Raw genomic sequence first — 13,750 nt, forward strand, 5'->3', positions numbered from 1 at the left:
TGTTCTTAACCTGAAGCACCACTTTAGCTAATAGAGCCTCCTGCTGCTGCCACAGCACGATTTCTGTTCTCATCCTGAAGCAAAGTACTTAACCCGAGGTAATATTTCTGGGTTAGTGGAATCTGTAACCTGAAGCGTATGTAACCTGAAGCATATGTAACCCAAGGTACCACTGTAACAAGAATACAAAGCTGAAAATGAATGAACTGCAGCTAAAATACTATGTTCATTTTTCACATGGTCTAGTCCTTCCCCCACCCACGCCCCTGATATGCTTAAGAGGGTCTCTTCTCCAGTCTTCAGAGAGTAGCTGGAAGTGGGGAGGCAGAGAAAGGTCCTTCTTTCCTTCCACTCTGCAGTTCTAATCTGAAATCTTAGGCGCAGTACTGCGCCCAGAGCTCAGAAACTGCACGTGCTGATGAAATTCCCTGTCGCAAAATGGGAGTTTCAAACACTGGAGGAACCCAATGGTGCTGGTTTCTCTGTCTGGCATCTGGTTACTGCCAGCACTGCAGCTTGGTGGGTGGGTGAGAATTCTGAGAGCAGAAAAGCATTAAAGGATTTGCAAAATAACCACACACCTAGAATGCACAGATTTTATTTATTCAGTACACTTTCATCCTGGATTCATTGGCAATATGCAATGTGCAAGCTGGGTGGATTTAGATAACTTAAATTCCCCAACTCTTCAGAGTTCTGCTATTTTCTGACATGACAAAACTTTATTCAAATTTTTAAAGGGATCTCTTGCAAACCAGTGGGCTTGTTGTTGTTGTTGTTGTTGTTGTTGTTGTTCCACGCCTTTTTCCGAGGCAGTTGTTTGAGAACTGCTTCACAAGGGCTTGCTCCTTCCAGTTTGAGGTTTGTTAAGCAGACTGTACTGATCCGCATTCCAGAATATCTTCTCAGTGATGAGGACTAGCATCTTGGTTTTGTTGTATTTTGTTTTAAATTAAAAGCTGAGACTCTTGAAATGCTATACTCAGTGCATTTTAATAGCACTTCCTCTGGTTCATTCCTGCATCCTCTGTCTGGCAGAACTGGTAGCATCTGTAACATTTCAAGGGTAGAGGGGATAACATCAGAGTCATCTTACACTCAAACCCACGCCAGGAAAACCCAGCCACAACCACTGTGAAATCCAGCCACTCTCAGAGAAGGGCTGTAGCCCAGTGAGAGGGCATCAGCTTCACATGCCAAAGGTCCTGGGTTCAATCTCCAGCATCTCCATGTAGGACGGAAAGAGCCTCTCCCCTGGAAACCCTGGAGAGCTGCTGCAAGTCAGTGTAGACAATACTGAACCACATAGACCACGGGCCCAACTCAATATAAGGCAGCTTCCTATGTTAGTAGTTGCAGATGAATGAGAGTTGTGTGTTCATCATAAACCACTGTGCATCCATCCATCTGAGAAGACTTCTGCTGTGGATTTCAGTGGATTTAGACCAGGCATAGGCAAACTCGGCCCTCCAGATGTTTTGGGACTACAGCTCCCATCATCCCTAGCTAACAGGACCAGTCTCAAAACATCCGGAGGACCGAGTTGGCTTATGCCTGACTTAGGTGGACTGTATAACCAGGCATGGCACAGAGAGAGCAGATAGAGAAAGGTTTTTCTCCTTCTCTCACAAAATGAGAACTCGTGGGCATCCATTGAAGCCAAATGCTGGAAGATTGAAGACGGACTTCTTCACTCTGCGCCTCTGTAAACTGCGGAACTCCCTTCCACAGGAGGCAGTGACGGCTGTCGACCTGGCTGACTTTAAAAGAGGACGGGAGAAATTCATGAAGGATGAGGCTGTTGATGGCTTTTGGCAGTGATGGGCTATGCTCTGCCTGTGCAATTGGGCAGCAGCGCTTCTGAATCTCAGTTTCTGCTTGCGGTCTCCCTTCAGGCATCTGGCTCTGGCCCCTTTGAGAGCAGGATGCTGGACTAAGATGGGCCCCTGGCCTGATCCAGCAGCCTCCTCTTCAGTTCTTATGTTTGGCTGTGTCGAAAAGCTTCCGCTCTTTCCTCCTGCAGACGGGGAACAGGCTTGCTGTAGCGTGTCAGGAGGTATATTCCCATCCTTTCCTTTTTGCACATCGTTCATTCATTATTCCCCCCCCCCCCCAGGTTACCAAGGAGACGTTATTGATGACCGTGATCATAGTAATATGGGGAAGGGTGGGGGGAAGAAATGGTTCAGACCATTTCCCCTTGAATTTGCTGCCCAGATCTCTGCAATAATGAGAGAGGAGGGCTGCCTTTTTTTTTTAGGGGGTTCCCCCTCCCCTCCTTCTTCCTTTCTCCTCCACCTACAGATATTTCCTGCGCCGACGCTGGAGAAAGAGTGTTTAAATTAGCTCTCAATGTCCACCTCTGGCTGTCTGCATCCTTGTAATGATTTCATTAGCTTGAATTATCCACGTTATTTTCTTGTAATGGGATTAGCTGAACTGGAGTCATCTGAAGAGCGAAGGGTGGGATGGCGGGGAGGGGAAGGGGCCTTTTTTGAGGAGTAGGGGTGGGGAGAGAGAGCATTTTCTGCCTTGCATGTTTCATTTAACCGTCTTACGCCAAGGGGCTGGTACTGACCGTGGATGGGAACCTTGGCAGAGGAAAAAAGCTCGCCCTATTGGGCAGAACACTCATTCCTTCCTTCTGAGAAGAAAGGGATGAGATAGGATGGAGAAAATCAGCTATTATCCCTCTCTAATCGTCCAATTGGTGGAAAGCAGAGATGTTTAAAGATAGTTTGCAGAGGGGCGGGTGGTGCTGTTTTTGCAGTGGTTAAAAACGAGAGAGATTTTGTGGCAATGGGATGCATTTCGCAGAGATGAAGCCAATCTTCACCCCCACGCCAGGGACAGGGGGTGGGTGGGGCTGCAGGATTGCGATTCATGGCTCATCCAGGCCCACAAAGCCTCTGCGAGCCGTAGAACCGAAACTTGCTTTTTCCCTGGGCTTTGTTTGAAATAAAGGAGTGTTTTCTTTTCTTTTTGTTTTTTTAAAGCCAGTACAGTGGTACTTTGGGTTAAGAACTTACAGTGGTACCTCGGGTTAAGTACTTAATTGGTTCCCGAGGTCCGTTCTTAACCTGAAACCATTCTTAACCTGAAGCACCACTTTAGCTAATGGGGCCTCCTGCTGCTGCTGCCGTGCCGCCATAGCACGATTTCTGTTCTCATCCTGAAGCAAAGTTCTTAACCCAAGGTACTATTTCAGGGTTAGCAGAGTCTGCAACCTGAAGCATCTGTAACCTGAAGCGTATGTAACCCAAGGTACCACTGTATTTAATTCTCAGCATCGCCACAATATCTTTATTTTTCTCCCTTCTTGAAAACTAACATTAACACTGTGTTTCTGCTCGAATCCCTCCAATCTCGTAGGCCTCACAAACAGAGACTTAGCGCAGTCTCAGGGTCTCGCTGCCCGGGCAACGTCTAAACAAATTTCATGTAGACATCAGACATGTGAATAACCTATGGGATGTGCAGGAGGCTTATATTAACTTGAGCTTACACTGAATGAAGCGAGAGTATCTGTATCTGTAATATAAATGGGTGGTGAGTTTGGGGGAGGGGGTTGGTCACTATTAGTATTATTCATCTATTATTATTAATAATCTTTGTTTCCATGCCTTATTTTGTTAAATCTGCAAACAAACAAATGAACAAATGGTAGAGTTGGAAGGGACCCCAAGGGTCATCTAGTCCAACCCTCTGCAATGCAGGAATCTTTAGCCCAATATGGGGTTCAAACCCACAACCCTTAGATGAAGAGTCTCATGCCCTGCCGATGGAGCCATCCCTGCAGGAATGAATGAATGAGTGAGTGAATAAGCAAGTACAGTGGTGCCCTGCAAGATGAATGCCTCGCAAGACGGAAAACCCGCTAGATGAAAGGGTTTTCCGTTTTGGAGGTGCTTCGCAGGACGAATTTGCTATGGGCTTGCTTCCCAAGACGAAAATGTCTTGCGATTCCTGGGGGGGGGGGGTCCGCTCCCCACCCCCTTTTTCTAAGGCACTAAGCTGCTAATAGCCTTTTAGCAGCTAATCCGCTAATCCCTTAAACCTTTAATAGCCGCTAATAGCCGCTAAACCGCTAATAGCGCTAATCCGCTAATGGGCTTGCTTCGCAAGACGAAAAAACCGCTAGACGAAGAGACTCACGTAACGGATTCTTTTTGTCTTGTGAGGCACCACTGTAAATAGAATACGGCTGCGGGTGCCAAGCCAGTTGGTGGTTAGATTTTTAAGTGGTTTGGAAATGCTTTTGTTTGTTTGTTTGTTACATTTATATCCCACCTTTTCCACCAAAGAGCTCGATGTGGTGTGCATGCTTATCCCCCCCCCCCCCAAGTTCGTCCTCACAACAACCCTGTGAGGTAGGTTAGGCTGAGAGGAAATAACTGGCCCAATTTCACCTACCTGGTGAGCTTCAGGGCTGAGTTAGCATTCGAACCCTGGTCCCCCCAGGTCCTAGTCCAACACTCTAACCACTTTGCCACACTGGGTTTTACAGTGGCAACTTGCAGCTGCCCTGCCACTGCCTTCAGGGAAGGCCATGGCTGGTTTGGGAGGGTGTGACTGAGGAGGGAGCCTATTTAAGACCCTTCCCAAGGCAGCTCCCACCATCCTTTGCGGAGCTTGAAGACACACACACACACAATTTGAACGGGCTGCTTCTTCCCGTTGTGGAAAAAGACCAGCTTGTTCTTCTGTACCACATCGGAAGAGAATGCTTTGCAGATAATCAGGTTAATAATAAAGATTTATGGAGGGGAGCGCTCGGTGTCGTCGGAATGTGTTTGTTCTTTTCATTTCTGCTTTTTTTCTGTTGTTGTTTTTTGACTTGTGAAGTCCCATGCACGCTGTTGTGAACGCAGAATGCGCCACAGAGACTGCGGGGGGGGGGTGAGGTGGGCAGGTTGGGGAAGTGGAATTGCTGAGCAAATCTGTTCCAATGGCTCGTTTGCCATCTGTGACTCCTGGATTGCCTTTTAAATCCTCCAGAGCTGGCTGGAAACTTTCTTTCCCCCTCCCTGGCTCCATCCTGTTGTTCTTGCTTTGGATTTTTTTTTTTTTTTTGGAAGATGGCAGATGCAGGAGAAAGGAGATGGGAGAACAAGGAAGCCGTGGGTTGTTGGGCCATCCAATGAAGCTGTGGGGTTATGTGTGTGTGTGTGTGTGAGAGAGAGAGAGAGAGAGAGAGAGGGAGGGAGAAGATTAAGGACAGCAAAAAGAAAAGTATTTCTACATGCCAGCGCATAGTTTAAACTGCCCCTCTCACAGGAGGCAGTGATGGCCACCGACTCGGGTGGTTTTAAGAGAAGATTGGACATATATATCCATGTATTTGGGGTTTATGGACTGCAATAAAGCTGTGTGGTTGGATATACAGTGGTACCTCGGGTCAAGTACTTAATTCTTTCCGGAGGTCCATTCTTAACCTGAAACTGTTCTTAACCTGAAGCACCACTTTAGCTAATGGGGCCTCCTGCTGCTGCCGCGCTGCCGGAGCACGATTTCTGTTCTCATCCTGAAGCAAAGTTCTTAACCCAAGGTACTATTTCTGGGTTAGCGGAGTCTGTAACCTGAAGCGTCTGTAACCTGAAGCGTCTGTAATCCGAGATACCACTGTATCCCTAGAGGAAGAGGCCATAACAGCTACTATTCCTGATGCCCTTTCTCTTCCTTCATAGCTGAAGGCAGTGAATGCCTCTGAATTACAGTTCCTGCAAACTGCAGGGTGGGTGATAGTGTTCTGGAACTCAGGTCCCATTTGTGTGTTTCCCATTGGGGCATCTAGTTGGCCACTGTAAGAACAGGATACTGGACTAGATGGGTCATTGGCCTGATCCAGCAATTCTTCCTGTGTTTGTATGTTCTTAAATACCCTTGTTGCTGTTTTTTTTTTAAAAAAAGGTGATTTTGTGTGCGCGCGCTTGTAAATCTCTCTTGAGGCTTTATTGCAGTCAAGTGCAATTTTGTTAAATAAATGCATGCGTTTGCAACACTGGGTAAGCAACCCACCTTGAAGATTTCATTTTGTTTCACTTTTGATTTGCACACCGCCTTTCTATATTCTATACTATACACAGGGCGGTTTAGAAGCTGAAGAAACAACAAAATTGCCAGCGAAAGACCACATACCCAATAACGATCTGATCCAATGCAAAACAAAAGTCGCAATAAAAATGTAACTTTAAAAGTAACAACTTATATCAAATAAACAGCTTATATAAAATAAATAAACAAAACAACTTTGATCAAATCAACAACTCATATCAAATAAAGAAACATTCAATAATCCATTAGAATATAAAAGCAAACAGTAAAATTAAATTTCAACAAATAATAGTAATTAAAGAGTTTACACCTAACAGTTAGAATAAAGAATTACTCAACTATAATCCATAAAATAATGGCAAGTCATAATGCATAAAATACCACAAATCATACAAAACCATGTAAAAGGATCCACTTGAGAAACAGGGACACACAACTTATAATTTTTTTTTTTTTTAAATAACCCCTGTACTCCTCTCTTCCCAGCTGCTCCTGATTTTCTCAAAGTCATGGTCTAGGAAAGGCTCCTAGGGGCAAGGCAAGTGGAAGAAGCAATGGTGGCCAGCACAAAATCTCTCTCTCTTCCCTCAGATCCATTTGCCTGTCAGGAGAAAAAGAAACCATTCTGGGCTAGCTGGGCGTGAGGGCCTTCCCTTGTATAATGCAGCATACTTTTTGTGCCTCTCACAATGCATATTGGGTAATGCCTATTAATAGGCATGAGTCGGAGGTGCGGGAGAACCTTGGGTCCAGGGGTCAAATGTGACCCTCCTTTCCTCTCTGTTCTGGTCTTCAGGACACACCTCTTTTGCCTCTGGCCACACCCACTTTTGCCCCTGGCATGCAGCACCCTGGCAGCTTGCCCTCTGAGGAGCACACCCCTCAGACTGGAAGAGGTTGCCCCACACCTCCCCAGTGCAGATAAAATCCTTGGGGGGTTGTTGTATCCTTCTAAGTCGCATACAGGAAGCCCGCGCCTTTAAAAAATGAACAAATTACTGTATTTTTCGCTCTATAAGATGCACCAGACCACAAGACGCACCTAGTTTTTGGAGGAAGAAAACAAGAAAAAAATATTCTGAATCTCAGAAGCCAGAACAGCAAGAGGAATCGCTGCGCAGTGAACGCCGTGATCCCTCTTGCTGTTTTGGCTTCTGGGATAGCTGCGCAGCCCGCATTCGCTCCATAAGATGCGCACACATTTCCCCTTACTTTTTAGGAGGGAAAAAGTGAGTCTTCTAGAGCAAAAAATATAGTATCCGCACATTTTTATTTTTTTTGTTTATTGCATTCATATCCTGCATTTTTCCTCCCAAGGATCACGACAACCCTTCGAGGTAGGTTTGGCTGAGTGGCAGCGACTGGTCCAAGGTCAAACCCAGCAAGCTTCAGTGCTGGGGATTCAAACCCTGGTTCTAGTCCGACACTCTCACCACCGCACCACACTGCATCTCCGCTGTGCCAGGGTTGTTGTGGCGCATGCCGTTGAACGCATTGAGTAGCATGTGCAGTGCTAGGAGCCTTTAACAGATTACTGTCCAGCCTTGCACATGCACACGCGCGCGCACACACACACACACACTGTATCCAAGCGCACCCCCTCCCTGTTGCCACCTCCACGCATCTGCATACAAACAGGGGCTTGTGCACATTTTAGCTGCCAGAGCTCAAGAGGCCCATAATTATTCCTGGGTTCCATGGAGGGGGGGGGTGTTCCCCACCCCCCCAGTGCGCACCCTTTCTACTCATGTGCGCACAGACCCCCCAACCCCACCCCATGCTACAAAACAAATTAGGAACGTGAGAACTCTTCTTGTTGATCAAAACATAAATTATTCTTCACAGGCAGGGCACATTGTGCTCTGGAGAGGGTAATTGGTGCCTTCTCCCACTCCTCAAAAGGTGAACATCGTAATTGGAAAAGAGAGGTGTTAGCGGCTTGCTTGGGCTTGGAGAGGAAGGGGGGGCATTAAAGCATCCCCCCTCCCCTCCGTTTTTTTCGCAGCTTGGGGATGTCAATGGCCATGTTATGGATTCTAATTATCAACACAGTGGGGGAGGGAGGGGGGTGTCCCTGGACAAGGAGTCCTTGGTTACCCCATTGTTCCCCCCGGCTCGGTGGGTAAGGAAGCCTGCCGGAATCTTCTCTCCTTCCTGTGGCTGCCTAGAAAACAGTTGATTCCCAAAAACCTCCCCCCTTCTCTCTCTCTCTCTCTCTCTCTCTCTCTCTCATATACAACCCTCGCTCCCCCCATATACCGTATTTTTCGCTCTATAAGACGCACCAGACCACAAGACGCACCTAGTTTTTGGAGGAGGAAAACAAGAAAAAAAATATTCTAAATCTCAGAAGCCAGAACAGCAAGAGGGATCGCTGTGCAGTGAAAGCAACAATCCCTCTTGCTGTTCTGGCTTCTGGGATAGCTGCGCAGCCTGCATTCGCTCCATAAGACGCACACACATTTCCCCTTACTTTTTAGGAGGGGAAAAGTGAGTCTTATAGAGCAAAAAATACGGTATACTTTTGGGTTATAACTGCAGCCCTGTTCTCACTGAGGTCATCGACTTGGGTCAGAACTGTACCGCTTCAAATTGCAAGCAGGAGCTGTCATAATTTGAACACTCTTCCATGGAAAGAAGGAAAAATTCCTTGCATCTAGAAAATAGAATCTTGGGGAAGAGGAAGCTGTTTTTAACTAACCCAAACCAGAGGTTAGTTTTAGAAGTATGATTTAGGGCAGTGTTGCTCAAACTTACAGGAATTGTGTACTCCTTTTGAGAGTTTATAGTCTTACCGGTGTACTCCCTTCTCAGGTGAAGACAATTTGGGCGTAGTTTTATAGCACTATCTTATCTTTGTATTGTTTTTGCCAGCTTAAAAAAAAACACCCCAAAACCTAGGATGAAGTAAAATAAAAAAAATTCTGCCATGTGCCCATTAGATCCCTTCTGTGGACCCCGGGAGAAACGAGCCATGGTTGTTAACCATCGTTTAGAAGTTGTCTTTGTTTCACTAACCTAAATTATAAGTTTAAGGCTGACCACAGTTTACATCTGGGTTCGGGTGTCACCAGACACTGGTTACTTCAAGTCGGAAGTGAAAGCTTACAATCTTGTGGCTGCAGCAGAGGAGAATTGACAGCACGTCAGGATGAGGCCTCTCTTTTTTGCTACTAGAGATTAGCGTGGCTACATTCTTGGATGAGACCCGAAAGGGCTTGATTCAGACAAACAGTGGCGTGCTTAGGAGTTGGCAAAACTGGCCGGTGCAGATAATCTGTCAGACTGTGGGATGTATGACATATATGCCTGTGGTGATGCGCTGCCGCTATCTCTGCGAGATCAAAGGCAGGAGAAGCTTCCTTTCATTCTCACACTGCGGCACAAACGCATGCAGTAAAGTGGATTTTTTTTGGGGGGGTCCCCCCAAATGCAGCTCCTTGCACAAGGGTCTAAGGGACCCCAGGTCCTTTCTCTGCAGGCAAAGTTTAGCGAGAGCAGCCCGCGTTTGGGTCCAGGTTCTTAACCTCAGCAGCTTCATTGTAGAGTGGTTCAGACAAGCGACAACAGCCCTTCCTTGTAAGGAGGGGTGGGGGACCGCAGAAAGCAGTGCTGGCTACCCCCTCCATTGTGGCTCACAGCATCTATACTCTCCTCCACAATGTTTAGCTGACGTATGAAGAAGCTTTGCTTCTGCATCACTGCATACGTGGGGTCATTTCACATCCTGGTCAAATACTCCACGAGTGGCTTAGGAGCCCTTGATACGGGGCAGAAAAAGGGAATCGGTTCTTTATATGATGCAGAGTTAGCTTTTGGAACTCACCGCCCCAAGATGGGGTGATGACTGCCAGCTTAAATGTATTTGTTTCTGTGATACTTATTTAACAAAATTTATATACTGCTTCATTGTATTAAAACCTCAACGCTGTTTACAAAAAAAAAGGTGTTAAATTTTATTTTTATTTTACTTATTTATTTTGTGAATTATAGAATGGTAGAGTTGGAAGGGACCCCGAAGATCATCTAGTCCAACCTCCTGCAATGCAGGAATGCATCTGCCCCATATGGGAATCAAGCCTGCAACCTTGGTGTTATCGGCACCAAGCTCTAACCAACTGAGCCATCCATATATATATCCTAGCTTTTCTTCCTCCAGGAAGTCCAGGTGGCATGCATGGTCCTCCTCGCTCCCTCATCAGTTATTTTCCACAACAGCCCTGTGAGGGAGTAGATTAGGCTGAGAGACAGTGAATGGCCCAAGGTCACCCGATGAGCTTCATGGGCAGAGTACAGATTTGAACCCTGGTCTCCCAGGTCCTAGTCCAAAATGCTTAAGCATTAGTTGTACCTTCACTTTCAAATTTAATCCATTCTGGGAGTCCGTTCGACTCCCGAAACAGTTTGAAAACCAAGGCGCGGCTTCCGATTGGCTGCAGGAGTGTCCTCTAACTAATCGGAAGCCACGCCGATTAGGCTTCTGAAAATCACTTCCGGTTTTCGATCGCTAGGGAGCCGAAACGTTCAAGTTCCAAGGCGTTTGGCTTCCGAAGTTCCACTGTATACTGTACTGGCCCTTATCAGTAAAAAAACAGTTAAATACAGATACAGTGGTACCTCGGGTTACAGACATTTCAGGTTACAGACTCCGTTAACCCAGAAATAGTACCTCGGGTTAAGAACTTTGCTTCAGGATGAGAACAGAAATCGTGCGGCAGCGGGAGGCCCCATTAGCTAAAGTGGTGCTTCAGGTTAAGAAAGGACCTCTGAAACGAATTAAGTTCTTAACCCGAGGTATCACAGTACGTAAAAAACATTCAAAGGATAATGAAAATAATCCATAAGATAAAGAGAGAGAGATTAAAACATATGTAAACATTATCCGTGACTGGTAGACTGGTAAGACAAATGTTTTAAACGGGTGCCAAAAAGGAGTGTATGCCAAGTGTCAACAGGCGGGGAGTTCCAATGGCTTCAGAGGCAGATCATATGAAACTGCGGGTGAGAGATCTATCAAGGGCTCCGAAGTCAATCATGCGCTGTCCTTCCATGCCGGCAGAACGCCCGAAGGGGTGTTGTAGGAGTCTCAACTTTGCAGCCGACAATGACCCGCTTAACAACAAAGGCCCTCGGCTTCTTGTTTACTTCCTTCCTTCCCTGACTCCTGGAAGATTACGTGCAAGGTTCCCGCTGCTTTAGCCTCCCGACAGCGCTGCTGATTCTCCGAGGCCGCCGCTGCCTCTCCCTTGTTTTAGTTTGTTTTGTGTTTTCGTTAATGCTGCTTTCAAAGAAAAAGAGGGAGGGAGGCAGGGAGAAGAGGGGGGAGGCTCGGAGGAGGAGGGAGACGTGCAGATTCATTTTGAGGCTTCATAATGCCCTACTTACACAAGGCGCATCCCGAGGAAATTCGGCAGATGGATGCCTGGTCATGCTGGCAGTGCAGCAGGTTAACTCCCCGGATTTAGCTTCTATCATTTCACGAGAGCGTTTACGGCACTTTACCGCGTTTATTCCCAGCCGGTGCACTGGCCCAGCCAACTGCCGCCCCCCCCAACCCCGCCCCGCTAGCGTGGAGATTGCTGGAGAAAAATATCCCCCCTCCCTCCTTATTCTGGAGCTCATGCATTAAATATTCATTGTTCCCAATTTGTGCATAGGTGTTGATAAGCAGACCTGGCGAAGAAGCGACTAGTTCTTGGCAGTGGGGGGGAAACATCACAGTGGAATTTCAAGGTGGAGCAGGGGGGCAGTTAAAATCTATGGGACAGGTAGGCTGCTGCCCCCACCTTGGTACCACATGCACACACTGGATCGTAAAGCGAGGCGTATATAATTCATTGGGCTCTATTTATGCATTTATACCTTGCCTTTCTCCCAAGTTGGGACTCAAGGCGGCACCCAGCATTTACAAACCAGATTACAAAATGCTAAGCAATTAAAACAAACCAGTTGAAAACAATAATTTTGGGCCCAAACCGTATAGGGCAAGGGTTTTCAAACAGTGTGCTGTGGCACCCTGGGGTGTTGTGAATGATGGTCAGGGGTGCCTTGGGCAACGCTGGCCTCTGTCTCTCTTTCCTTCCCTCCCTCCTCTGATGCCCTCTCAAGTCTCTGCCTCCCAAAGGCTTGCACAGCTGTTTGTTGCAGCAGCCCTGGCTACAAGCTCCGCAGGCGAATGGTGCGTCTGGGGCTGGCCAGGGGGTGCTGGTTGCCAGGAGCTGAGGCAGCATCAGAGTTAGCAAACAAGCGGGTGAGGGAGCCCAGTCAGTCCACCAGTCTTTGCTTTTGGGAATGGACGGGCAAGTGGGAGGCCGGGCACTGGCATTTCTTGTGCTTGCTGTGTGCAAGGTCTGAGTGGGAGTTGAGTGTCTGGTGCTGAAGGGGAGCCTTTCCGCCATGCAGGCCCAGCAGCGCCTGTTCCTGCCACGGCTGCCTCCCAACGTAAGGTGTTGGCCACATGTTCACCTTTGGCCAGTCTCCGTTGGGCCACTAAAGCTAGGAGCATCCTCTTCCAAGGCCCCTGTGGGGCAATATGAGGAGGCACCTCTCTTTGGGGCAGAAGGGGGCACCTCAGAGACCAGGGGCAGCAGCAGCAGCTGCCCAGAGGACTCCCAAGGAGAGGGGAGAGGAGAGGAGGCTGAGGGAACGCTCCACAAGGGAGGGTGTTCGAAAACGGGCCAGATGCTGCCAGCTCCGCAGGCAAGGGCGACATACCTGGGCTCCTGAGCCCCACAGGGTGTCACAGAAAGAATGTAGATGGTCAAGGGGGCCGTGGATTAAAAAAGCTTGAGATAGGGCTTTATAGGTCTACAAAGAGAGAACTCACTTCCCTGCAAAGTGGGGCTGGGGGGGGGTGTCTTTTTTCATTCTGTGGGTCACATATCCAACATTCTTTGTCCACTGTAAGGAAGGCACTTGCTCAAGCAGATAGGTGGGTTGTCTATGCAGGGGTTTGCAACCTAAGGCCCAGGGCTGAATCCAGCCCAATCACCTTCTAAATCCAGCGTGTGGCCGGTCCGGGAATCAGTGTGTTTTTAGATGAGTAGAATGTGTCCTTTTATTTAAAATGCATCTCTGGGTTATTTGTGGGGCATAGGAATTGGTTCATATTTTTTTTCAAAATATAGTCCAGCCCACCACATGGTCTGAGGGACGGTGGACCAGCCCACGGCCAAAAAAGGTTGCTGACCCCTTCATTAGAATCATAGAATTGTAGAGTTGGAAGTGACCTCAGGAGTCTACAAGTCCAACTACCTACGATGAAGGAATAACAGCCAAGGAATCACATACAGACGGCCATCCAATCCATGTTTAGAAACCCCCAGTGAAGGAGAGACCCCCACCTTCCGAGGAAGTCAGTTCCGCTGTCTAACCACTCTTACCATTAGAAAGTCCTTCCTAACGTTTCATGGGAATCTCTGGATGCCAGGACGGCAGCGACTGCAGAAAGCAAAACGTCACTTAGAGAAGGATCTGAAATATTTTCCTTCAAGCTTGAATTTGTTTTGTTCTGAATGGTTTTATTTGATGTTTCAGTGTGTTGTAAACTGCTTTGAGATTTGCTCTTTGAAATACGAAGCGGTATAGAAATGAAAATAACAACAAAAAAAGGCTCCTGGATACCTAGGTTTAAGGTGCTATTTGGCGATTAGATTATATATCTTGAGTTTCTAACGCTGCCTGTGAGCATGTGTTG

The 13,750-nt window shown here is 47.3% G+C and overlaps 1 protein-coding gene across 1 annotated transcript in view; it reads left to right on the forward strand.

Moving 5' to 3' along the window:
- RBM19 (RNA binding motif protein 19) overlaps positions 1–13,750 on the forward strand; it is a 97,964-nt gene that overhangs the window by 51,924 nt on the left and 32,290 nt on the right. The window lies entirely within an intron of this gene.

Source organism: Podarcis tiliguerta, assembly GCF_965153285.1.
Source record: "Podarcis tiliguerta genome assembly, chromosome: 16".
Taxonomy (NCBI): Eukaryota; Metazoa; Chordata; class Lepidosauria; order Squamata; family Lacertidae; genus Podarcis; species Podarcis tiliguerta.